The 23235-nt window shown below is 48.0% G+C and overlaps 1 protein-coding gene and 1 non-coding gene across 4 annotated transcripts in view; one reads left to right on the plus strand and one right to left on the minus strand.

Annotated features, from left to right (window-relative positions):
* ZNF76 (zinc finger protein 76) overlaps positions 1-23235 on the minus strand; it is a 46070-nt gene that overhangs the window by 20230 nt on the left and 2605 nt on the right. The window lies entirely within an intron of this gene.
* TRNAA-CGC (transfer RNA alanine (anticodon CGC)) lies at positions 4579-4655 on the plus strand. The gene has a single exon. It is a non-coding gene; the product is annotated as a tRNA-Ala (tRNA).

Genomic DNA, 23235 nt, shown 5'->3' on the forward strand with positions numbered 1-23235 from the left:
TCAAGAAGGAAATAAACCAAGGCAGGCATTCATTCCCTCACTCATCCACCCAACAGACACTTACAGGCCTGGCTGCTGGGTACCGACACCCCCAGGAGTGAACTTCTAGTGTTTCTCTTCTTTTTGTACTTTATCTTTTTTTGATGTTTACTTATTTTTTTTAGAGAGATGAGAGAGAAAGGCAGGCAGGAGCAGGAAGCATCACTTGCAGTTGCTTCTTGTATGTGCCTTGACAAGGGGAGCCTAGAGTTTCGAACCAGCGACCTCAGCATTCCAGGTCGAGGTTTTCTCCACTGAGCCACCATGGGTCAGGCTTCTTTTTGTACTTATTAAACATTTTATCATGAATATATCTTTACTTATAAAATTACAGAGCATTAGACTTAAAACACTCTGAAAGAGCCTGACCGGTGGTGACGCAGTGGATAGAGCACTGACCTGGGACACTGAGGTCCCGGTTCAAAACCCCAAGGTCAAAAAAATTTCATGTCGGCCCTGGCCGGTTAGCTCAGTGGTAGAGCGTCGGCCTGGCGTGTGGGAGTCCCGGGTTCAATTCCCGACCAGGGCACACGGGAGAAGCGCCCATCTGCTTTTCCACCCCTCACCCTCTCCTTCCTCTCTGTCTCTCTCTTCCCCTCCAGCAGCCGAGGCTCCATTGGAGCAAAGTTTGCCGGGGCGCTGAGGATGGCTCTGTGGCCTCTGCCTCAGGCGCTAGAATGGCTCTGATTGCGGCAGAGCGATGCCCCAGATGGGCAGAGCATCGCCCCCTGGTGGGCATGCCGGGTGGATCCCGGTCGGGCGCATGCGGGAGTCTGTCTGCCTCCCCGTTTCCAACTTCAGAAAAAAATACAAAAAAAACCAAAACAGTTTCATGTCATATGAAATTTTTATGTCTTATGAATGATGAGCCATGCTGGGCTCCTCCAGCTTGGGCATGGGTCATCGGCTTGAGCGTGGGATCATGGATATGATCTCATGGTCACTGGTTTGAGCCCCAGGTCGCTAGTTTGAGCAAGGGGTCACTGGCTTGGCTGGAGCCCCCAGTCAAGGCATATATGAGAAAGCAATCAATGAATAACTAAGGTGCCACAACTATGAGTTGATGCTTCTCATCTCTCTCCCTTCCTGTCTCTCTCTCAAAAAAATAATCAAACACTCTGATAGAGTAGAAAGATAGCTTTTGATGAAGCCATTGCTCAACTTGATACATTAAATGACGAGTCATACAAAGACAGCACACTAATAATGCGATCACTGAGACAACTTGACACTGTGGCCGTCAGGTACCCAAGGAGACACAGCTGAGGCAGGAGGAGGAGAACATTACCCGGCCTTCAAACTTCTGTCTGCCTCATTCTAAAACTGACACAGCAGGCCATTAGTCACCCACGCTGTCCACAAACAGTCATCTGTTTACGATTCATGACAGGCCTATGTTACTTCTATGTGAATTTCTCTATTTCCCATGTGGTTTTTATGTTTAATACTAGGGAGTAGAGCAAGTTAACCTTTAGGGCAGGGGTCCCCAAACTTTTTACACAGGGGGCCAGTTCACTGTCCCTCAGACCATTGGAGGGCTGGACTATAAAAAAAAACTATGAACAAATCCCTATGCACACTGCACATATCTTATTTTAAAGTAAAAAACAAAACGGGAACAAATACAATATTTAAAATAAAGAACAAGTAAATTTAAATCAACAAACTGACCAGTATTTCAATGGGAACTATGCTCCTCTCACTGACCATCAATGAAAGAGGTGCCCCTTCCGGAAGTGCTGCGAGGGCCGGATAAATGGCCTCAGGGGGCCGCATGTGGCCTGCGGGCCGTAGTTTGGGGACCCCTGCTTTAGGGAGTTCTGTTTTCTTCTTGAGGTGGCCAATACGGGCATGTGGAATATTACACAAGTTATCAGTGTTTGGCATAGGACATTTTTTTATAATTTTTAATTTATTATATTGACATGGTTTCAATAGCCCACTCAATAGAACACCCTCAACCCCCCACATTGTGCCCCCCACACCCCATGCGAAGTTTCTTTCCACCCCCATTTCAACCCTGTCGCCCCCCCACCTCTATGCCCCCCTTTCCCTCTGGGAATTGCTACCCTGTTGTCTGTATCTGTGAGTTCTGTGTATATAATTCGGCTAATCCCTCACCTTCTCTGAGCCCCTCCCCTCTGCCCCCTTCCCTCTGACAGCTGTCCCTCTGTTCCCTGTGCCCCTGCCTCTGTTTCCATTCTATTCCTCAGTTTATTGTATTCATTCGATTCCACCTGTAAGTGAGATCCTATGGTATTTGTATTTCTCGGCCTGGCTTATTTCACTTAGCATAGTAATGTCCAGGGTCCGCCCGTGGCGTAGGACTTTTGGTATATGGCGGCTTCACAAGGGCCAGTGTTAAAACTATTTAAGCAAAGAAAACTGCCTACATATTGGTTTGTCCCGGTGGGGAACAAAGGGGATTCCTGGCTGCAGTCACAGGTGTCGCTGTCGTGGGTATTAGTGTCGGAGCACACAGCGGCCACAGTAGGAATGGCTCTCCCATGGGTCGTACACGCCGACCGCGTGTGTCTGTGGGACACTCAGTCTCGGTGTGCACACCTTTGACCACAGCGGTGGAAGCAGTCCTTCAGTTGGGACCCACTTTACTCCGGGTGAGGGCAGACATGGTTCACAGTACATTATGTGTAAAGTCACCTGCTGTTTGCTTCCATGACTTTTGCTACACTCATCTTCTTTGCATTTAAATGTCTTAGGCAACCCAAGAACAAATGTACAAGTAAGGATGCAGTAAAATGAACTGCCTGGTATCCACCACTTCATGTCGATCAAGCACAGCAGTAAAATAAAATAATTTTTAAAAACCCCAAATAATTTTTGGATTTAACTTATAGTTTTTTTTGTTTCTCTGATTTTTTTTTTTGATACTTGCCTAACATGCATGTGCTAAAAAAACAGGTAACGGAAATAACTTGAGATGATGGCTAGCTTTGTTTAATGTCTTATGAAATTTAATCTAAGCAAAAGATTTCATTGATCAAAACACACTTTTAAACTCACTCTGCTTAGAAGGGAGTCCCGGCCCTGCCAGGTTGGCTGGTTGGCTCAGTGGATAGAACGTTGGCCTGCTGTATGGATGTTCTGGGTTCAATTCCTGGTTGGAGCACACAAGAGAAGCAACCATCTGCTTCTCCCCTCCTCCCTCTTTCCCCTTCTCTCTCTTTTCCCCTCCCACAGCCAGTGGCTCGAATTGGTTTCAACGTTGGCCCTGGGTGCTGAGAATAGCTTGGTTGATCCCAATGCATCAGCCTTGGGTGCTAAAAATAGCTCAGTTCATTCAATCATCAGCCCTAGACAGGGGTTGCTGGGTGGATCCCAGTCGGGACACATGTGGTTGTCTGTCTCACTATCTCCCCTCCTCTCACTTAAAAAATAAGTAGAAGGGAGCCCCGTTTAAGGCAACCCCGCTGTTGCTGGCTCTCTCTACCCAGTCTGACATCTCTCCATTCCTCCTTGGATCCACTCATCCACTGGCCTCGCTGACCCTCCTCAGGGAATATCCCACAGGCATGACAAATGGAACGAGTCCCCAACAACACTCACGTCTCCCACACCCAGAACTGGTCCACTTCCAGCATCCCCTACCCCAGCGACGGCATCTCCAGCTACCCAGAATCGGCGGGGTCAGTGGGGCCATCCTGGTTTCTCCTCTTCCCTCAAAAGTCTAGGTACACCACTAACTAACAGCACACACAAAAATGAACTCAAAATGGATTAGACTTAAATATAAGACCTGACACTATTAAACTCCTAGAAGAAAACATAGGCAATGAGCTCCTTGACATCATTCTGGGTGATGATTTTTTTAATTTGACACCAAGAGTAAAAATAAACAAGTGGGACTATACGATACTAAAAAGCTTCTTCATCGTTAAGAAAACTATCAACAACATGAAAAGGCAACCTACAACATAGGAGAAAATATCTGCAAATCAAATATCTGATAAGGGGTTAATATCCAAAATATTTATATATAAAGAACTCATACAACTCAATAGCAAGAAACCAAAGAACATGATTAAAAACAGGCAGAGGATCTGTACAGAGACTTTTCCAAAGAAGACATAAGATGGCCACCAGGTGCCTGAGAGGATGCCCAACACCCCCAATCAGCAGGGCAATGCAACTCAAAACCACAGTGAGACATCACCGCTTACCTGTCAGAATGGATATTATCAAAAAGGCGAGAAATAAGTGTTGGCAAGGATGTGGAGAAAAGGGAACCCTTATGCACTGTTGGTGGGCATGTAAGCTGGCACAGACATTATGGAAAATAGTATGGAGGTTCCTAAAAAAGTTAAAAATAGAACTACCACATGGTCCAGCAATTCCACTTCTGGGTGAATCACTAACTCGAAATGCTATCATCTTCCCCACGTTCATTTCAGCATATTTACAACAGCTAAGATACGGAAACAACCTACTGTAAGTGTATATTGATGGGGGAATGGATAAAGAAAGTGGGATATATATTACAGTGGGATATTATTCAGCCATAAAAATAAATGCTAAAAGGCCCTGGCCGGTTGGCTCCAGTGGTAGAGCGTCGGCCTCGCGTGCAGGGGTCCCGGGTTAGATTCCCGGCCAGGGCACACAGGAGAAGTGCCCATCTGCTTCTCCACCCCTCCCCCTCTCCTTCCTCTCTGTCTCTCTCTTCCCCTCCGGCAGCCAAGGCTCCACTGGAGCAAAGATGGCCCGGGTGCTGGGGATGGTCCTCGGCCTCTGCCCCAGGCGCTAGAGTGGCTCTGGTCGCAACAGAGCGACGCCCTGGAGGGGCAGAGCGTCGCCCCCTGGTGGGCGTGCCGGGTGGATCCCGGTCGGGCGCATGCGGGAGTCTGTCTGACTGTATCTCCCCGTTTCCGGCTTCAGAAAAATACAGGAAAAAATAAATAAATAAATAAATAAATAAATAAATAAATAAATGCTAAGAGAGGTAAGTCAGACAGGGAAAGACAAACACCGTATGATGTCACTTATATGTAGAATCTTAAAAACAAAATAAACCCTAAAACAATAAAACAAAACCAAGCTGCTACATACAGACAACAGGTTGGCGACTGATAGAGGATGGGGGCTGGGCGTGTGCAAAACGGGTAAAGGGAGTCAGAAGGTACACACTTTCGTTACAAAATAAGTAAGCTTTGGGGATACAATGTACGGCATGGGAATAATAGTTACTAATACTATATTGTACATCTGACAGTTGCTAAGAGAGTAAGTCCTAACAGTTCTTATCCCAAAAAAAAAAAAAAAAAATCCTGGCCCTGGTGAGGTAGCTCAGTTAGTTAGAGCATTGTTCCAATATGCCAAGGTTGCAGGTTCGATCCCCGGTCAGGGCACATACAAGAATTAAACAATGAGTGCATGAATAAGTGGAACAGCAAATTGATGACCCTCCCATTCTAAAAATAAAATAAAATAAAATAATTCTGTAACTATGTACGGTGAGGGATGTTAACCTGACTTAACATGGTGGTCATTTTGCAACATATACAAATATTAAATCATTATCATTGTATTCCTAAACTAATGTGTAAAACTGTATGTCAATTACATCTCAAAAAAAAAAAAGTCTAGGCCTGTAGTGGTGCAGTGGACAGAGCACTGACCTGGAACGCTGAGGTCACTGGTTCAAAACCCTGGGCTTGCCCAGTCAAGGCTTATATGACAAGCAAGCAATGAATAACTAAGGTGAAGCAACTATGAGTTGATACTTCTCACTCTTCTCTCTTTAAAACTCACCCTTTTCTCTGTAAAGTCAATAAATAAGATCTTTAAAAACATAAAAGAAAAAAAGTCTAGGTACCTATTTCAGGAGAGAATCACCTCTCACCTCTTGGCCACTTCTTATATGAGTTTCCTAACCTATGTCCTCAAATAAACTCTTGCCTGTTTCCTATTCATTTTGCAATATTTTGTCAGGATGACTTTTAAAAAAAGTACAAACCTAAATCTACCACTGCCTTGATTAAAAGTCTTCAATGGCATCCTATCACCCTTGGAATCCACCTTGCAGGCAAGGGTGGGTCCCCTCCTAAGGCCCCACAGCCCTGGGCACGCCCTGTCCCTAGCACTCCTACCCCGGGGGTCAGGACTTCAGTACTCATCAACACCGCTCTAACACGGGACTCGGGGCTGCAGCCCGCTTTCTGGTCCGCTGCGGCTCTCGACAGATCCTTGAGGAGTGACTTACAGCGTCCTCACGCGCCAGGAGGGAGACACTGCAGCGTCCAGCTGGCCGGACTTCCTCTGCGTCTGTCGTGGCGTGGAGCCCACGGGAGCTGGAGAACCCACCCTGGTGAAGCCTCCGCTCCGGTTCGGTGGTTAGGAGTCTCTTTGGCCACTCATCCGAAGAGTTCCCCTGGACTTGGAATTGAGACTGGCTACTTGATCCTCACTGCCTGCCAGGTGATCCTCCCGACCAATGCTGCCCGAACTGTTTTCCAGCCAGGGGACCCAGAGAGGATATCTGCATGTCACCCTGTGGAGGCTGCTGCCTGAAGCCAGAAGCAACACCCGCTGGGGACCTGGCAGCTCCGAGGGCTGAGCGGATCAATTTCTGAACAGAACTCTAGCCCATTTGTGACACACTGGTTGGGAGGCTCTTCCCAAACCAGGCATCTCCACTAGGATTATTCATTCGTTCTGTCCGTCACGTATGTCTGTCCAGAAACGTTTACTGACTGGGCTGAACTCCAGCGATAGCAGCATTACTGCAATTAAGAGCGAACACTGCTTTCCGGTTTACCGTGTTCTAGGCATTTTACATGTGACACATTTAATCCTCGCGACAATCCCGAGACATGAGGTAATTTGTTCAAGTTACACCGCTAATCAGTGGGAGAGGAGGATTTGAACCAGGCCGTCTGGCTCTTCAGTGCTCTGTGCCGCTGCCTTAGTACAGAGGGTTTTAGCTGGGGACTTATGAACTCTGAAGCCACCTAAAAACAGTGTGAGCTTGAGCACTGCTCTGAAGTGGGGGACAGGTGGGGGAGGCCCGGGACGGTCATCAGAGTCTCACAGGGGTGAAGAACGACTGGTCTAGGTGGGAATTCAGACATCTGACCCGTCTTCTCTGGTTTGCCGGGACCCCAGCAGTGACCCCCAACCTGGCCCCAAGCCCCGATAACGCCTCCACAGCCTCCATCTCATAGAAGCTCTGGTCCTGGCTTCTCTTAGCCTGCTCCAGGGCCCTCGCCTTTCATTCTCTGTATGAGGGAGAGAAACTGTTTGGGGAATCTGATTTTGTGTAACGGCACTGTATCAGAAGTAAGGAACCACATGAGACGTGGGTCTGAAAACAGAGCAGTCTGCAGGTTGAAAGGGATTACAGAACAGCCTCAGGTCTTCCCAGCTGGGCCCTATGATGCTGCCACAATGGTGGTTTAATTCAGCTAATCTGTACCGTAGTGGGACTTTCTGAGGACAACCCTTTTGACCGTAGGGCAGTTAAGAACATGGGATTCTAAACCAGGCCCTACCTCTTTGAAGCTGTGTAGCCTGGGGCAAGTAACTGAACCTCTCTGAGCCTCAGATGGCATTTCTAAACAATGGGGATAACAGTGAAACTTTCTTCACAGGTTGCTGTAAGGAGGCCGCCTAAGTCAGCATTTAGTACAGTGCTGGGCCACAGGAAGTTCTCTGGAAATACGGGCTCCAAGGAGGAGGGGATAGAAGAGGAGCCCAAGGGGAAATGCTTTTGAAGCAATGGGTATTTCTAAAGCACCGCCAAGACTAGTGGCGATGGCCCTGGGCGGTCTACAGGAACGGCTTCTAATCTCGGTTCCACCTCCTGTGACCGCCACCTAATCTGTAAAAAGACGCATTAGCCCAGAGGACCCTAAAATCGTCCCCAATGCTCATGCTAATTATATTCATCACACACAGGGTGGGCAAACATAGGTTTACAGCTATTCATGTGAAAAATAATACCATAATTAATAAAAAAACAAGAACAAATTGTTTTGTGTGCTCACAACTGTAAACTTACGTTTGGCCACCCTGTATAGAGCCCTTGATATGTGCTAGCCACTGTTCAAAGTCCTTTACCTATATGAACTCTTTTTTGTTTTTAAAGTTATTTATTCTTTTTTTTTTTTTTTAGAGAGAGAGAGAGAGACGGGGGGGGGGGGGAGAGTGAGAAAGAGGGGAGGAGCAGGAAGCATCAACTCCCATATGTACCTTGACCAGACAAGTGCAGGGTTTTTGTTTGTTTGTTTGTTTTTTTACAGGGACAGAGAGAGAGTCAGAGAGAGAGATAGACAGGGACAGATAGACAGGAACGGAGAGAGATGAGAAGCATCAATCATCAGTTTTTCATTGCGACACCTTAGTTGTTCATTGATTGCTTTCTCATATGTGCCTTTACCATGGGCCTTCAGCAGACCGAGTAATCCCTTGCTCGAGCCAGCGACCTTGGGTCCAAGCTGGTGAGCTTTTGCTCAAACTAGATGAGCCCACATTCAAGCTGGCGACCTCAGGGTCTCGAACCTGGGTCCTCTGCATCCCAGCCCAACCAACGCTCCATCCACTGCACCACTGCCTGGTCAGGCGACAAGTGCAGGGTTTTGAGCCGGCAACCTCAGTGTTTCAGGTCGACGATTTATCCACTGCGCCACCACAGGTCAGGCTATATGAACTCTTTTAAGCTTAAACATAACCTACGAGGACACAGATACCTCACCCCATTTTACAGATGAGGTGACTGAGGCTCAGAGGTGAAGTGATTTGTCCGAGGTTCCATAGCTAGTAAAGGGCTAAAGCCAGGATTCAAAGCCGGTCAGGCGGGCCCCACACCTCTCACTATCTGGTGCATTTCTTCCTTCCGCTGATCCACCGTAACACATTGTCGGCACCCAAAACATGCAAATACTGGTTAACTTTCACCTTGCCTACGGCAACGTCCACCCAGATCTTCTTGGCCTGACCGCCATGATACGCGAGAATAGCTGGGTGGCCACATGTCCCCAAATAACTCTTCTCAGACTCAGAAGAAAACATCTCTACTCCTCTACATGTTCTTACGTCCAGGCCAAATAGTCAGCTTTTCTCCTTGAGCCTCATAACGTAAACCTTTCACACGGTCCACTCTGGCTCTCTAACCTTCCCGGATCCCCGAGGCAGCCTTCCAGCAGAGCCCGTCAGCCAGAGGGGGATGGGGAGGCGCCCCGGGGCTGCCAGGCCCGTACAAGTGTCTGACTGCCGTCTGTCTCCCTTTCTACCATCCAAGGGCGCTCTCTGAATGCTCCTGTGTCAGCACACACTAACCAAGGTGAACCAGACGGGTCGGAGAGAGGCCTGTCCGGCCCCAGGATGGCTGTGTCCGAGCAGGCCCCGCCCACACTAGGCATTTTAGACTCAGAACTCCCACGGCCCTCTGAGGAAGGACACAGAGGGGACAGGGGCAGCTGCTCTGTGTCCTCTGTGGAGGAGTTCAAGTCTACCGGCACCCCGGTGACCGAGCTGGGAACAGGGAGGAGATAAAGTGGGGTTGGGGGCTGGATACGAGCCCTGACGGAAGGTCAGGGTGAAAAGGGGGCACCGCTGGCTCTCCCAGAACCAGCAGCAGGTCCAGTTTCTGTCTGCTGCATTTTTAAACAAACTTCACCTATCGTTGGCTCTGATGCAGGAAACAGTCGCATGGCTTCGTAGCACAGGTGGGGACAAAAGGCAGTCTACAGTTGTTTGCATGAAAAGTACTACAGTAGGCCCTGGCCGGTTGGCTCAGCGGTAGAGCGTTGGCCTGGCGTGCGGGGGACCCGGGTTCGATTCCCGGCCAGGGCACATAGAAGCACCCATTTGCTTCTCCACCCCCCCCCCTCCTTCCTCTCTGTCTCTCTCTTCCCCTCCCCCAGCCAAGGCTCCATTGGAGCAAAGATGGCCCGGGCGCTGGGGATGGCTCCTTGGCCTCTGCCCCAGGCGCTAGAGTGGCTCTGGTTGCAGCAGAGCAACGCCCCGGAGGGGCAGAGCATCGCTCCCTGGTGGGCAGAGCTTCGCCCCTGGTGGGCGTGCCGGGTGGATCCCGGTCGGGCGCATGCGGAGTCTGTCTGACTGTCTCTCCCCGTTTCCAGCTTCAGAAAAATACAAAAAAAAAGAAAAAAAAGAAAAATACTACAGTAATTAGTAAATAATGATAATCTAAGACTGTAAACCTACCTTTGCTCCGCCCTGTATATAAATGTTTCTCGATGCAAAAACATCCACTGTAATCACTGGGGAGATGTAACATGGAGAGGAGCTTTCTAGGTACGGTGGGGTGTTAGCTCTCTTTACGAAACAAGGCACGCTGGCGCCGCCTCCAGAAAGCGGGAGAATCGGGGCGAGGAGGCTGGACGCCGCAGAGCAGCCCTGCGCTCGTGTGCTCCGCGGACCCACATGCGAGCTGGGCTTCTCCTCCACTAGGGCACCTGCTCACCCTCCCACGGTTTCCTTTCCAACCAGAACTCCCTGGCTGTTTAGAACAAAGCTTTCTGTACTCTGTCTGGAAGGCCACTGTATTTGGAAGAAAAAAAAAATTAGAAACTTTTGCTTGGAAAAAAAAGCATGCTCAACTTAGGAAAAAACTACAAGTTAATTCTCTTCACTCAGAAAATCCCTCATTTGGGTCTAATCAGGTGGTGGTGCAGTGGATAGAGCGGCAGCCTGGGACGCTGAGGACCCAGGTTCGAAACCCCGCGCTCATCCGGCTTGAGCGTGGGCTCACCAGCTTGAGCACAGGGTTGTGGGCTTGATCGTGGGATCATAGACATAACCCCAAGGTTGCCGGCTTGAAGCTCAAGGTCAGTAGCTTGAGCAAGGGGTCACTGGCTATAGTCCCCAGCCAAGGCACATATGAGAAAGCAATCAATGAACTACGGTGCCACAACAATAAGTTGATGCTTTTCATCTCTCTCCCTAAAAAAAGGAAGGAAGGAAGAAAATTTCTCATTTGGGAATTATAGAAACTTCTGAGAGGACAAAGTGGCATTAGGTTGGGCAGGATAGAGAGTCAAGTGGCCAATCAGAACCTGATTTGGAAGAGCTGTAGTGAAATGACTCAGAATTTGTGATTACAGAAGCCCCAGTGAGACAGGCTTGCCTCTGCGGGTTTACAAACTCAGAAGAGAAAACAGGAAATGAGTAACAGAGATTTCCATCAACATAACAAACTTGAAAAACATCAGCTAAACATCTCTTTCCAAAAGGCCCACGGATGTTAAAAGCCCAAATCACTTTTTAGTACCATTCCTATTTGGTGACTACAGTTTTATAGATGTGAGTTAGTCACAGAAAAAAAGGAGTAATTAGGCAAAATGGATTATTTTCAGTTTCAAAAGGGCAGGGGAAAAGGCAGACCTCTTTCCTGGAGAACAGCATTCATTTAAACTAAAGCCAGTAACTTAAAAATCTGGTTTTCAGCCATTTGTTTTAACATCTTAGTTTGTGAACACCCAATTGCGGCGGTCTCAAACCTACTCTTTGTCCATTGAAAGAAAAGTCCATAATAAAGACATTTTGGAAGCGTTATCCTAAGGATATGCTTTATACCAACAAGTAAATTGTTCAGCTATGATGAAGTCACACTGAACAATATTGGGGTCCCCACTGGCTCACGACGGGCTATTTGAAAATTCAATCTCCATCACTATCAGGAGAGACTGGATCGTCCTGGTCACTTAGAAACATCACTGGAGGACAAAAGGTTACATTTACTTCATTAGTTCATTAAAACAGAACAATATCCAGGTCCTAACAAGAAAGAGAAGGCAAAGGAGAAGCACAAAAAAATCAAGTCAAATGAAGAGTTAAAAATACAAACAAAAACCCCAAACATTAGGGGAAATATTAAAGAAATACAGTGGTACCTTGAGATACGAATTTAATTCGTTCTGTAACTGAGCTCGTAAGTCAGTCAACTCGTATATCAAACTGCCGATACTGGACCCGTGTGCCAACGTGCCCACTAGTGGCAGCTTCCCGAATCACGACTCGTATCTCGGAATTTCGCTCAGATCTCGAACAAAAATATGGACTGAGTCGCAGCTCATATCTTAAAAAATTTGTATGTTGGTCTGTTCGTATCTCAAGGTACCACTATAAAACATAAGACGTGATATTAAAAACACATGTAACTGAACTGTACGCTTAAATATGGTTAAGACGGTAAATTTTACACTATGTGAATTTTGCCATTGGGTGAAAAAAAACACATGCAGACACGTACAAACCTCTAAGAACAATTATCAAATTCCCACTGGGCAAGTAAGGCTACACTATGAACTCAAAAGCAAAAAACACTAATTAAAAAGGTTCCTTCTCATTAGAATATGCACTGCCAAAGCGAGCAAGGTTCATTCTCATTAGTAATTGAAGAACAATAAAGAATAATCAGGACCATCTTTTACTTATTAAATTACCAAAAATCAAAGTAAAAGTATTGATACCTAATATAGACAAGGAGATACCACTACACACCTATTAGAACTGATGACACCAAATGTGGCCAAGTGTGTGGAGGAACAGAGACTCTTATTCATTGCTGGTTGGAATGCAAAATGATACTTTGGAAGACAGTGTTTCTCACAAAGCTAAACATACACTTACCAAGTGATCCAACAATCCTATGCCTCAGTCTTTACCCAAGCAAGCTGAAAACTTATGCTTACAACAGCTTGATTTATAATTGCCCCAAATGGGAAGAAACTAAGATGTCCTTCAATCAACAAACGGTGGTACATCTATACCAGTGGTAGTCAACCTGGTCCCTACCGCCCACTGGTGGGCGTTCCAGCTTTCATGGTGGGCGGTAGTGGAGCAACCAAAGTATGTATATAAATTAAAAGATAGATTTAACTATAGTAAGTTGTTTTATAAAGATTTATTCTGCCAAACTTAGCGAAAATTCGACATAAAGTACTTGGTGATTATTATATGCTTTAACTTGCTGTAACTCTATTTATACATTTTATAAAGTAAAGTTACTTCCCTACTTTATAAATCACCATTACTGTGGAACCAGTGGGTGGTCAGAAAATTCTACTACTAAAAGTAGGCGGCAGATATAAAAAGGTTGACTACCGCTGACCTAGACAATGGAATACTATTCCATGGTAAAATGAAATGAGCTGTTACGCCACCAGAAAGACACAGAGGAAACTTAATGTACATTGCTAAGTGAAAGAAGCCAGTCTGAAAAGGCTCCATACAATATGAGTTCAACTGGAAAAGGCAAAACTATAGAGACAGTAAAAATAAGCAATGGTTGGCAAGGACGCAGCAGGAGAGAAGGGCTGTGCAGGTGGAGCCCAGGGCACCGTTAGGGCAGTGAAACTCTCCTGTGGGATGCTGTGATGGTGGACACCTGGCGTTATGCATTTATTGCAATCCACAGACTGTACAGCACAAAGAGTGAACCCTACTGTAAACTATGGACTTTATACACTGCTCATAAAAATTAGCGGACCAGGGAATGTGCAGATACTCCAGTACTTTCAGCCTTTTGTGTAGTGCATTTTCACCAATGAGATAAAAGTTGATTTTTCATCTTATTTGTATAATCAAACAACTTTGACTTGTTTGCTTTTCTGATGTTCTTGTTTTTAAAAAAAAATCAAAGGCTTTTTTTTTTATCGCTTCATATTCATTTGAAGTATCCCCTAATGTTTGTGAGCAGTAGTTAATAATGCATGGATATTGGCTTGCTGGTTGTAGCAACTACACCACAGCCTGGCAAGATAAGATGTAAATTCTGGCATGCCTTGTGTTACTGTGCTGCACAGAGAAAGCCTTTCTCTTTTTTTTGAATAAATTGAAGGTTGGTGGCAACTTAATGAGTGAACACTAACAGGAGTGGGCGATGTTGATTCCAATCCTCACGGGTGACTTCCGCGGAGGAAGGAACTGCAGTGGTGGGGGAAACAGCGAGAGAGCTAGAGCGAGAAGTGGAGCCTGAAGGTGAGGCTGGACTGCCACAGCCTCGTGATGAACCTCGAATGGATGAGGAGGCTCCCCGATGAGCGAAGACCAGGGTTTCCCCAGACGGAGTCTAGTCCTGGGGAGGATGCTGTGGAGACTGCTGAGATGACAACAAAGGACCCAGAACACGACACAGTTGCTAACGCAGAGGCAGGTTTCAGAGGACCGGCTCCAATTCTGAAAGTCCCACTTCGAGTAACACGCTATCAAATAGCCCCGCACGGTACAGAGGCTTGTTTGTGAAAGGACAAGCCCATCGATGCCGCACGCCTCACTGTGGTCTCCTGTTCAGAATTCCCCACGGCCATCCGACCTTCAGCACCCGCCGCCCCATCAGTCCGCGGCCGTCCACACTGAGGCAAAGCTCTCCGCCCGCGGAAAGACTGGGGCTTGCTGAAGGCTCAGACGATGGTGAGCACTTATTAATTATGCACGCTTTTATTCTTTTAGACCAGTGATTTTCAACCTTTTTTGACCGCGGCACATTTTTTACATTTATAAAATCCTGGGGCACACCACCTACCAAAATGATACAAAATGATACTCTAACACAGTACATATTATACATATAGTTAATAATATAGTTTCTAAATGTATTTATACTCACTTAGTGTGAAACCTGGGCCTGTTTCGATGAACACAAAAGGGATATCCTGGCAGGAATGGTAGAAAGACACACACAAAGCTCTTCCTCAACAGTTCTCAGTCTCTCTCTGTTTTTAGTTTTTATCGCAGTCAAGCTTGAGAAGCTCAGCTCACATAGATATGTGGTTGAAAACAGGAGCAATGTCAAAATAGCTTTGTTGGCCAAAATGGGGAACTCCTTGGCAACGATAACCAAAAACTGTCCAAAGGAAGATCAGCAAACTTTAGCTTTAAAGTTAGATAACATTGTGATGCATTGTGATGCATTGTATATCACCCTCTGCGGGTGCCTCTTTTAAAAAGAAAAAGGTCAAATATCTATATACACCATCAGGATAGACATAACCAGCTGAGGCTGAGGCTTCATCTAGTGGTGGCAACATTTACCTCCAGTCCTGACCAGGATTAGAAATCGGGACCATGGGGAGGAGTAGCAGCTTCAACTACTCGCCGCGGCCACACAATGACAAGTGCGCGGCAGCCCGAGCGGGGACCTTCCTGGGTGTGGATGAGAGGTGGCCTACTATTGGTTCATCGCTAGTGGTCGGGATGAATCCTAGAAGGTGATTGGTCAGTAAGCGTTCCCTGTGCCTCTACTCTTCCTGTCGCTGATAGCTGGAGGGATTGTGAGGGGAATGTTTATGTTTGGATGGAGGCGGCTGGCGGCGGGCCGGATAAGCGGGCCGGATAAATAGCCTCCGCGGACCATATCCGGCACGCGGGCCGTAGTTTGGGGACCCATGTTTAATTTCCTCACGGCACACCTGACCATGTCTCACGGCACACTGGTTGAAAAACACTGTTTTAGACATAATGCTGTTGCTCAGTGGGCAGACTGCAGTAGAGTGTAAACATAACTTTGATAGGCACAGAGAAACAGAGTTTCTGTGACTCGCTCTATTGCGATCTTTGCTCTATGGCGGTGCTCTGCAACTGACCCTGAAATGTCCCCGAGGTCTGCTTATAACAGAGGAAACTGGGAATGGGGGGTGAAGGCAAGTATATGGGAATACTCTGTACGTTGTTCAATTTTCCTATAAAGCTAAAACGGCTCTAAGAAATATAGGTTATTAATAAAAAACATCCCAACCGTGGACGTCAGCAACGGCAGAAGGCGGGCACAGCGTGCACGGACGACGGCACTAGAGACTGGTCCAGGCTCTCCAGAGGACAGCCTGTCAATGCTCAACCCCACTGGGGAAAGTTCAGCATCGGAGGTCTAGTCATTCATCTTCATACGTCACCCCAGCCGCAGAAAACGGGAGCTGTTTGCACAAGGATGCCTGTTTAAACGTTTTCAACAAGAACCATGAACCACCTGTATTCACGGAGGAGGACTAACAAATTAATGCTAAATGATTAAAAAGGACGTAAGGCCGAACATTCATACAGTCCCAGCTCACAGAAACCTTAACCCCCAGGGAGACAACGGCAAAAGAGGCAAAAGGGAATGGAGAGCTGCGCTGGGCGGAAGGGGTAGGGTCTTTAAAACAGTCAAGTCACTGACGTGAGGAGACAGCATCAAGCTGAGAGGCAGTCCTCCAGGGGACACCCCACACGCCTGCCTGGGAGCCAGCTCCTCCCTGTCGGGCCCCCTTTCCTCTCCCCACAGCCCTCCGGTGACTCCCTAGGCCCCATCCCTCCTCGGCACTGCCAAGCTCCTTCACGCTGGTCTCAGCACTGAGGTCAGCAGCTTCTTCCTCTAGGATTTCTCCTCCTCTCTGATAACCACCAGAGGTCGGTTACCTCTTCTGGATAGATGTTTAAATGCAGTATTCTTCAAACTGGGTTGCTGCGTGTCTTGTGGCATCAAGTATCATGGTGGGGCTCCACGATTCAGCATCCTACTTGGATCTCAACACCTTTTCTTTTCTTCTGATTTTGAGAGTATGTTTATTAAAGCTGGGGACAGTGACACAGGAAGGGCTGAGGACAGGAGAAGCAGCAGGCACACCTGGGCAGGGCTGCTCTGGTTCACTGGAGAGTCAGAGAAAAGGACACTGGGGGAGGGACAGGTTCAAGGGGCGAGCCTGGGACGAGCTGCCACTGCCCGCTGCTCCCCTGGTGGCACGTCTCGTGGGGACCCTTCCATGTGCAGGCCTGGGGGGGGGAGAGAGGCGTGGGCGAGCTCCTGGGGGGGAGAGCACACTATAGATACTCTCAAAGCCAGGCCCATGCTGCTGTAGGGAAACGGGCACAGTCACACACCGCTCCCAAGAGCACGCACCGGGATGAGCTCCGTGGAGGGCGGCTGGGCAGTACCAGCCACAATCACCCATGCCAACACCGTCTGACCCAGCCAGTTCACATCTGGTCCACAAGCAGAAATATATATGTGCAAGGCAACGCATGTCCAAGGTGACTCACGGCAGCTGATGCAACAGCCGCAGAAAACGAGAAGCAGCAGCAGCGTCTATCAGTAGACGGCTTCCTTACCGTGGAGACATGATCAGTGAGGAAGCTCCTCACATGCTGACATGAAGAACTCTCTAAACTGCAGGGTGGGGCAGGAATAGGTTTAAAGCTGTGAGTATGCGAAACACAGAGTTTATTCTTGTGTTATTATTTATTCATCTTTGTATCAGTTTCCATGCGAACAACTGTAACCCTCCGTTTGTCCCACCCTGGATAGCAACAACAACAACAAAAAAAGGCAAGGTACGAACCAGTGCCGTTCGTGTGCTGCTGACGGGCACAGAAAAAATCCGTGAGAAGAGAGCTAAGGCACTACGGAACCAGGCCTGCCCACCGCGGAAGGGCAGCTCAGTGACGGGGCAAACAACAGAGGGTGACCTTTCACCGTATCTCTTTTATACTTAAGAAAATTAAAGCCCTGTGCATGCGCTGGCTATGTACAAGAAACAGAAATAAACGAATAAAAGAAGACAGTCTAAAAGCATGCTCCGGGCTCCCTTCCTTGGCCACAGACCATCTGTGATCCTCCACTCGTGAGGCCTGGTGCATCCAGTACCAACAGGGAGGTTCCACGATGTTACGAGTTGCAGCAAAACCACATCTGAAAACTCAGTTTCACAATTCACTCTGAGGGTGCCACTCTGCAGTGTCCTATGGACAGCTGATCGAGCTGAGCGTGAGGCAACAGCAAACCTGTACGGGGTAAGGGACGCAGCGTGTCCCGCTCTGGCCACGGGGAAGTGTCCACCTAGAGGGGTGGGTGGCTAAGCTGGGGCAGCCTTTCCCCTCACTGTGTTTAGGATCTCAGGACGATACTTCCTGGGTGAAGAGGACGACCCCCAACCAAGAGAGCTCCGGTCTCAGGCACCCCTGCCACACCCTCCACCTCTAACCCTCAGGCCAGTCCTACAATCGCAAGTAGCCCCCCAGTTCCTTGGTGCTTTTCTGAACAGCACGGGTCTCATGCTTTATCAAAACCCTCGAGCAGCAGGGACTGCCAACAAGCAGTGTTTTGCAGTGAGAAATACTACCAAGCTAAAACGTTCTATCTGGGCTTCTCAGAGATGAATCCTTTACGGCGGGGATGCCTGGGGTGAGTGTCAACCCAGAGGCGTTAGAAGACACACTCCGACTTCCAGCTGCCACAGTCTCACATGCTGTGAGGCTTTGAATGTCACATCCCGCACCGCAGCTCTTCCCGAGTCTGAACTGCACTTCACCAGCAAAACAAAGACCGCTGGCATCGGAGCCGCTCCCGGGTCACTCACGCTTCTCCACCTCTGCTGACAGTGGCCAGGGCAGGCGGCATCTGATGTTCTGTCAGTTAGACAGGGGCCTCAGCTGAACTTGGGTCTGTGTCTCAGTGCCCCTGGTTTAGCCGCCTGAGACTCTCTTTACAATAAACACACTGCCATAGAAACGACACCAGGATAAACACTGCGGAGTGACTGTCCTCCAGATGCAGTGAGGAGATGACCCTGCCATCAGTGTTTTCCTTAAACTTGACTTGATTGGAGGGAGGGGGCGGACAACAACACACTCCTACTTTCTGTTCTATGGCTTAGAATTAAGTTCCTGGAGAGCGTGTATTTTGGCTTAATCGACACCTAAACAAAGTATGTGCCCACAGATACTAAGCTGAATAATACTATTAGGTCACACAGCTCACCAAGCTCTTCAGCTCAAATTTGAAACCTGAATCAGTGCCACTTACTGTGAACAAAATCTAATTGAAACTCCTAAGACCAGATTTGAGGCCTTCCATCTACTCCAGAACCAGAGCTCCTCAAGAGCAATTCCTGGCCCAGGAGTCGACGCTGAGGGCCCGAGTGCCAGCACCCCAACTCCTCCCAGCCACCACGGGACGACGGCTCTGCCCGCACTGAACACCCCCTTGCCTCATCGCTGACATCCGCGTTCTCTGTTTCCTCCCAGGACGAGGTAAACAACAAGGCTGCCGTGGTTAATGCCACACCAGCCCGACAGACTCCAGCCTGTCCCCGTTCCCTCTGCACTTAGCAGTGACGCCACACCAGGCAGCTGGAAGGCACGGGTGTGTCTTTGTCACGGTGGCCTTGGGGCCCAGCGTGGCACCAAGCGTGCCAAGCACGTGGTCGGCCCTCTCTGTGTATTACTTTAGGGAAGGAAGAAAGGAAGGAAGAGGGAGGAGGAGGAGGAAGAGGGGAAGGGGAGGGGGAAGGGGAAGGGAAGGGAGGGAAGGAGGGAAGGAGGGGAGGGAAGGAAAGAAGAAAGGAAGGAGAAGAGAAGGGAAGGAAAGGAAAGAAGGAAGGAAGGAAGGAATCTTACCACCTGCTACCTCCTTGTGTAGAACTCAGCAGTTTCCAAAATAATCTCACATATACAGATATATCATCTTCTTTACTCAAAGTACCAATTCCTCAGCTCTCACAAGGGGACAGGCTGAGAAGACAGCTCATGTCTCGTCTAAAGCAGGTGTTTTTGCAGATAAATACACAGAGCCCAGAGCTGCCAGGAGTCCCAAAGGCTCACACAGCTACACTGGCTGGGCCGGGCCTCAGAATGAACTGCTGCTGTCTTTCCCACCACACCCCTTCGTCTTCTGCCCAGTGACAGCGTTCTGTTAGTTCCCAGCAGAGCAGAAACCTACTCAGGCCTAGCAGACCTGTCAATCCAAATGCTTCCTCAATATCCCCCCAAAACACCTCAAATTCGACATACTCCAAAGGGAATTCCTCATCCCTCCCTTCGCACAACCTGCCCCGTTTCCAGGCTCCCGGAGTTCACTACATGGGAACTCCAGTCCTTGGGTTGCTCAACCCAAAAACGAGGGAGCTATCCTCAACTACTCTCTCTTTCACCTGTTGCATCCAATTCATCAACCAATTCTGCCGGTTCCTCTTTTAAAAATGTGTCGAGGACCCAACACTTCTCATTCACCTGCTGCTTTACTTTGGGCCCAAGCCACCAACTTCTTTTGCCTGGACTATTACAGTAGCTTCCTAACCAGTTTCCCCTCACCCACTCTTGGCGGCCCTTATGATTTCAATGTAGCAGCCAAAATGATCCTTTCTGTCAGTTCATGTTGCTTCTCTGCCTAGAACCATCCAGTGGCTCCCACCTCACTCACAATTCACAAAAGAACCCAGTGCGTATGAGGCCCCAACGTGATCTGTCTCTGACCGACTCCCATGACTACATCTCCCACTGTTTCCTCTCTGACCCCATCGCAGCCATACTGGCCGGCACCCTCACGTGTCTCAAATATACAAGGCATACGTCTGCCTCAGGACCTTTGTACTTGCTGTTCCTGCTGACTAGAATACATTTGCTCCCCATATACATATATACTTGGGTTACCTTTGACTTCATTTAGGTCTTCGCTCAAATGTTATCTCTTCGGTGAGAACTTCCTTGACCATCCTGTTTAAAATTTAATACCCCTCGCCTGGCCTGTGGTGGCACAGCGGATGAAGCATTGACCTGGGACACTGAGGTCGCTGGTTGGAAACTCCAGGCTTGCCCGGCCAAGGCCGATATGAGAAGCAGCTACTAGGAATTGATTCTTCCTACTCTGCCCCTCTTTCTCTCTCTCTTTTATCAATAAATAAAGTCTTAAAAAATAAAGTTTAATACCCCTACTCCTGGTATTCTCTATTTCTCTTCTCTGTTTAATTTTCTCGAGATATACTTCCCTCATTTGTTTACTGCAGTGCTAGTCAACCTAGTCCCTCCTGTCCACTAGGGGGCGTTCCAGCTTTCATGGTGGGCGGTAGCGGAGCAACCAAAGTATAAATAAAAAGATAGATTTAACTATAGTAAGTTGTTTTATAAAGATCTATTCTGCCAAACTTAGCAAAAATCTGACATAAAGTACTTGGTAAGTAATTATTATTATATGCTTTAACTTGCTGTAACTCTGCTCTATAAATTTTATAAAGTAAAGTGACTTCCCTACTTTATAAATCACCATTACTGTGGAACCGGTGGGCGGTTAGAAAATTTTACTTCTAACAGAGATACAAAAGTGGGCGGTAGGTATAAAAGGGTGGACTACCCCTGTCTACTGTATGTCTCTCCCTCATCAACTCCTCAGGAGGTGAGCTCCTGAAGTCCTGGAGCTTTGTTTTTATTCACTGCTCTGCTCCCAATGACAGACACGTCCCTGGCCTCTTGCAGGTATCCACCAGACTCGCAGAATGGATGAGGGAAGAAATGAGCACGCATTCCTTTAGGACCTTCTGGTTTCTAGAGGCTTCGGGCCGGAAGAAGAACCTAGTCTCCCTCACCTCTCCCCCTGCCTCCACCTTCACCCGGGTCCAGTTCAGCCCTTTAGCACAGAAACCACACCTGGGCGGAGAAGCAGGGAAGGACCCGAGACACAGGTGCTAGTGGCCAGGATGTTACAACTGGCAGGTTACCCGGTATAGAATTGGGCAGAGTGCTAATTTTTGCATTTAGCACCCTGGAACCTCACCAAGAGGTCAGCAACCGGCCGGCACTAAATATACCACTAACCTAGATAACGGTACTGACTCAGCAACAGCAGCTCATTTACTTGGAGGTTCCTTCCAGCGAGCGTGCTAAACCCTCATTTGTTCATCTGGCTGTCCATTTTAAAAAACAATTTCATTACGAATTTTCAGACATACACAAAAGTAGAAAGAATAGTGTAGCGAACCCCATGAACCCACTATCCAACTGCAACAATTACCAACATTTTGACAGTTTGGTTTCCTCTATTCTTGTCTCTGCAGCCCCCAGTAAATACCTCATCTAGCTTTGGGGAGGAGACAGAGACAGAGAGAGTCAGAGAGAGGGACAGATAGGGACAGACAGACAGGAAGGGAGACAGATGAGAAACCTCAATTCTTCGTTGCGGTTCCTTAGTTGTTCATTGATTGATTTCTCATATGTGAAATGAAGGGGCTACAGCAGACCGAGTGACTCCTTGCTTGAGCCAGCGACCTTGGGCTCAAGCTGGTGAGCCTTGCTCAAACCAGATGAGCTCATGCTCAAGCTGGCGACCTTGGGGTCTCGAACCTGAGTCCTCTGCATCCTAGTCCGACGCTCTATCCACTGCGCCACCGCCTGGTCAGGCATAAACAAGGTATTCTAATAACTATGTCAACCAATTGCTACTCTTACCAGAAATACACTAAAAACAAGCACTTATACCATTCCCCCACTGCAGCAGTTACTAACAAACGGTGCCCAAATTCCAGACTGTGAAAATCAAGGGACTTACTTGTCCACTGTTACCTGTGGAGGGATCTGGGGGAGAGGGCTGCTGTGCCTTACAGAATGAATGGAGATATCATCAGCTATATTCACTTGTTTGTACTGATGCAAAATTTCTGCACATGCTCATTCGATCCCGGAAGTATTTACTGACTACCTGCTAAATATGAGGGACACAGAAGGCAGAGCAAACCCAGTCTCCTTTCTCAAAGAAATCACAGCAGGGTTGAGAAAAGTACACAAATAACAAAGATACAAGGCAGAACATGGACCATGCCCGAAGAAAGATTAAATAAGCCTAAGGCAAGAACTTTAAAAAAAAAAAAAACCCCAGACTTTGTAGACTGCAGGATTCACCCCTTCCTTAACTCTACTTTTGCCCTCTGCTGGATTTATTGTTGCAGAGTCAATAAGTACGTTATAGAAGACCTGGGAATTTGGTGACCCACAGAACAGGCTTGTGGATGTGGATATTTCACGTCACATTTTGCTACTTACCATCCCGTCTTCCAGGGGGAGGGGACAGGAAAGTCCTCCCAGGGCTTGGAAGACAATGGAGCTAATTCAAGGCAGGCAGAAGCTGACACTCAAAGCATGCTACCCTGAGGGCATATATAGCAAGCAGTTTCATAAACAGGATCGGATCGTGGGAGTGGGTCAGGGAGACAAAGCTGGATTGATTCAGAAGAATTTCCGAGGTCTCTCTCTCTCCTTGCTATCTAAAGGACCATGATCTCGGTGACCTCTGATCCCGATCTTCACTGTCCAGAAAAGAGTGTAGCTCTTCGGACAAGCCAAAGCAGCCAAGGGTTTGGACAGGTCTGTGGGTGCAGGAAGGCGGGCTGAGCGGCAGGGTCACTCCCGGGGTCCCGGAGTTAGATGCACAGGGCCGTGAAGGAAGGGCAGAGCTGGGGCGGGAGGAAGGTCTGCACTATAATC

This window comes from Saccopteryx leptura, chromosome 1, assembly GCF_036850995.1.
Source record: "Saccopteryx leptura isolate mSacLep1 chromosome 1, mSacLep1_pri_phased_curated, whole genome shotgun sequence".
Lineage (NCBI taxonomy): Eukaryota > Metazoa > Chordata > Mammalia > Chiroptera > Emballonuridae > Saccopteryx > Saccopteryx leptura.